Below are 4,667 nucleotides of genomic sequence, written 5' to 3'. Positions count from 1 at the left end.
AGCTGTGGTCGCGGTGATGCGGCTGCGGCTGCGGGAGGGCGGCCCCTGCACTCAGCTCGCACCTCTGCTGAGAACAGTTGTTAGAAACGGGCTTTTCTTGTTATTGCTTGTTTCGGTTTTGTTTGTGGTTGGCTTTTTTGGTCAGTTTTGGGTGGTTTTGGTTGGTCGGTTGGGTTTTTTTTGGTTTTGCTTTTTGTTTTCAGGAAGAGGTGGTTGTTTTTTGCTTTGTTTTTGTGTTTTGACTTCATAGCCTGGAGAGTGGGTCAGTGTGTCGGGGGTCCAGGTGGTCCCAGGTGCCAGGGACAGCTCAGAGCCTCCCAGACAGCTCTGGAAAGGTCAGTGACAATTAAACACAGGTTATATTCAATCCTTGTGTGTCTGGGTGTCATCAGACACTGCAGCCCAGTGCTGCATGAGCCACTTTGAGGCTCTATTTGTATTTCCACCACCTGTAAGTTATTCTAGAGCTGGTAGCATGGCTGCCACGCAGCAACCGCTTCCCCAGGCACTTTAGCACTGCACAACGTATAGACTTCAAGTAGGAGCAGTATTTCACTTGTATAAACGAGTTGAAATAATTTACTCCTCTTAGTCTGCTTCGTAATTGTGGGTTTTTTTGCCTCCTAACTAGGACTTGCATAATAATAAAAGAGATTTGACTAGAAACATAAAGTACATTTTAATGCGATCTCATTTACGAAAGTCTATCACTGCATGCATATGGCAAGGAAATGAAAGTATTATATAACAGATTAATAGCCAAGATCAAATATTTCACTTCCTAATAGAGTCCGCCTATATGTGCTTTTAATTCCTCGCTAAATCTAAATTTAAAAGTGGGGTTTTTTGTGCATTGAAAGCAAGCCACTGCCTGCCACGTCGTCCCTGATTTTGCATTGCTGTTCACTTATCGTTTACACTCATTAGCAGATACCAACTCCGGCCCCGGCCTTCAGAGGAAGAAATGGCTTTTTTGTCTCCAGGAAAAACGAGAAGTGGTGTGAGCTCATTTCCAGCAGCCTGGCCACAGTGGGACCTGCCCAGCCAGGGGCTGGGGACAGGTGGGTGTCCCCAGGGAGGGACAGGGACCCCTCACACACGGGGACACAGACGTGCAGGGAGGGGTTTGCTGTCACCCCATGCAAACTCCACACCTCCCACCAGATACTTTAAAGAAATCTTGCTCTGAAATGTCCTGCTTTGCAAAGAGTAATGTACGAACAGAAGAAGGAGCGTCCTGTGCCCTGATGGTGACCAGCACAAGGCAGGTTTGGGGATGCTCAGGGATGCTCTCAGGGATGCTCAGGGATGCTCAGAGATGCTCAGGGATGCTCAGGGATGATCAGGGATGCTCTCAGGGATGCTCAGGGATGCTCAGAGATGCTCAGGGATGCTCAGGGATGCTCGAGGATGCTCTCAGGGATGTTCAGGGATGCTCTCGGGGATGCTCAGAGATGCTCAGGGATGCTCAGGGGTGCGCTCAGGGATGCGCTCAGGGATGCTCAGGGATGCTCTCGGGGATGCCCAGGGATGCTCTCAGGGATGCTCGGGGATGCTCTCAGGGATGCTCAGGGATGCTCAGGGATGCTCTCAGGGATGCTCTTAGGGATGCTCTTGGGGATGCCCAGGAATGCTCTCAGGGATGCTCAGGGCTGCTCAGTTTGTGCTGCACCACCCAACCCCAAGCATGAAGGACCTGTGATATCCATCCCAGCCAACCACCAAAGTGTGTGTGTGATTTACAGGCTGGGGAAAGGGCAACAGCCCTGCAGTACCACACTGCAGAGAACTTACACCTTCCAGACAATTAATGCAATGTCTGAATGTATATAAAAACATGCACTGTCTTTCCAAAATTGCCCACGTGGAAGCTTTTCTCTCTGATTTAGTCCTTCTCCCCTAGAGCCGACAAGCCCTTAATGTGAGGGCCAGCACCTCCTGTTCCTCCGGCCTCTCTTTTGTGGTGCCAGCACTCAGCTGCTCGCTGAGCCTGAGCTGCGCCACAACCCCTTTCTTTCACATGGGTAGGTAAGTGAATTAATTTATTCATTCATTTAATTAATTAACATAAATTAAACTAGCATCAATATAAGAATACATTAAGAATTGGCACAGATTGTGCATTTTTTCTTTTATATGCCTCAGCATGCGTGTGAATCGGTACCGAAGTGAAGGTAATGCAGTGTAGCCGCTCAGTGAAATGACACTGATTTGTACCAGCTGGCTCTGGATCCATGCTCAAGAGCAAAAGAAAACGTGTGGGGTTTTTTTCTCCCCACATTTGACTGGCCTTGAAGATGTTATAAAACAAACCAAGACGTATCAACGGGAGACTAACACAGCAGCGACGCTCCGGGTTTATTTTTAGCCTGGTGCAGCTCAGCTCGTGCCCGACGTGCGTCACAAAGAACTGAAGGAATTGGAAAGTGGCGCTGCAACAACTGAACTCAGAATCCCCAAAACCCCTAGGTTCTCATCCTTATTAACAGTAGATCGAGAAGCTGCCTGTGCTGGGGAGTTGACCCGCAGAGTAGGGTTTTTTTTGGGGGGAGACCCTTAAACCAGCTATGTTCGCAGTACTACTGGCCTCACCCTGCTCTCTGGGCATGGGAAATGAGAAACAACAGTTGGTTGAACACAACAACGTTTTAAAACAGCGGTGGGTGCAGAGCTGAGCTGGGAGCTTTGCAGCCCACCAGCCCTTCGCAAGTCACCTCTGCGCCATCACAACACTTGGCTGTTAGTCTCTCCGGGCTGATTAATTATAAAAAAATAGGCTAAGATGAGAAATAGTGAGGCAGCAATTTGATTCTGCACCCGCGCTTTAATTTTGGCACCTGAGCGTCCCAGTGTACCTATGTGAAACGCATTTTAGAAGCTTGGTGTTAATGATTTTCATTTTCAGGCTCCAGAGCAAGGCTGGCACTGCCAGGGGGAACACGCAGCGTTTCCTCCCCGGGCTCCAAGCGCCTCGAGAACCGGTGCCCTGAGAGCCCGGTCAAAGCCACGTGTGAGGCAACGACCACGCCTGAAAACCTGAATTAGCCATGGGAAGTAAATAACTTCAAAACAGAGCCACCTAAGAAATCAAATACCATGTGAAGCTCTTCTGTGCTCTGGCTTTCCTATTCCATCTTTTTGGAGGTGTTTCGTCACCCATCCATCACTGCACGGCAAGGGTGGTGAAACACCTACCCACAGAGCAGCGTCCCCGACCACGCCTGAAAGTCTCCAGGGAAGGTTCTTTTCTTCCCCCTCAGGTTTGATGCACCGACAGTTACCACATCTGCATTCGCTGTATCTTATTACTCAGATTCCATTATTTGTCAGACCCTGAGCAAGTAATCAATAACTTCAAAGAGTTAAATATTACGATGTGCCCCATGCATTGCTTGGGGTTTGCTGTGGCACAGGGCAGGGAGCTGCACCAGGAGCTGGAGGGGGCTGGACACACACACACATACACATATGAACAGGGAAGGAGGTGCACCCGGACTTCTTTTTAGAGAAAAATGTAGAGCTCCATTGCTAGACATTAGAGCCTTGCACAAATGAGGAATGTCAAGGCCTCCTTAGTGGCTCAGCATCGAGGTGGAACAGGGCTGTAGGAAGGGTGCTTGGGCTCAGAGCTGCTGCTGCCCCAAAGACGCGGTCCTTCGGCCGGCGGGAGGACGCCGTTCGCACCTTTGCACTGGTATCTCTGAGACAGTGACAGCCCTTTGGGTGACGTTAGTGTCACATGAGCAAAACCACCAGCCAAGCTCTCTCTGCTGCTGGAACAGGGTTTATTGTTTGGTTGGAGAGATGTTTCACGTGGGGTCTCCATTGCAGGGCAGCTCCCAGCCTTTCCTCTTGCAAAAGGGCTCAGACATCCACAGTCTGACCCGTGGAGCAGCCAAACAGCACCATGAAGGCTGCCAGCTCCCCATCTCACACACCCCCTCACCCCCTTCTCCAGAGCACCATAAAGAACTGAGGTGAATTTACTGACAAGTGGTCATTCCTGACCTTATTCCCTTCATCAGGGAGGAATAATCTCTGCTCTCTAATTGAGATACTCCAATGAGTAAAATCAGGCTCTTGGATTCATACCTCCCCTTTTATAAAGCGCCTACCCGAAGGAAGTCAAATGACCAGAAAAATGAAGTGTAACTTGTTACATCTCACTCTTTCTTGGGAGGTAACAAAATGCTCTTTACTATAAAACCAATTTTCATTAGCTGAACTTTCACCTAATATTAATGGCCCACCCTGGAGAACCATAAACTTGGCTGGATGATAGTCACCGAACTGGCCGACGTTCATGCGTGTGCAGAGATCTGCTGGCATCAGTGACATTATCTCCAATGGTAAGAAATCTTCACACCTGGGGCCAAGGGCTTAAGAAACAGGCATTCAGCACTGGGCACTGAAACACATGGCTACTAATTTATAGAGGTATGCGCTTTTTTTGGAGGCAGCTCTGTTTAATTTTGATCTAAATTTTAAGATACAGATCAGTGGATAAAGATGAAGGGTTTTGCCACCCCAGGCCAACTGCAGGTCATGTCCACAGCTTCCCCCTGCTGCTTTATTCCTAACGATTTTCAATGTTGCATTTATAAGCTGACAAATGTGCAGTTTAAAAACATTTTGCAAATGCAAGCCTGTGTAATAGTTCCCTCAGG

The sequence above is a fragment of the Patagioenas fasciata genome, chromosome 15 (genome assembly GCF_037038585.1).
Source record: "Patagioenas fasciata isolate bPatFas1 chromosome 15, bPatFas1.hap1, whole genome shotgun sequence".
Classification (NCBI taxonomy): domain Eukaryota; kingdom Metazoa; phylum Chordata; class Aves; order Columbiformes; family Columbidae; genus Patagioenas; species Patagioenas fasciata.
Note: the sequence above shows the minus strand (reverse complement) of the source record.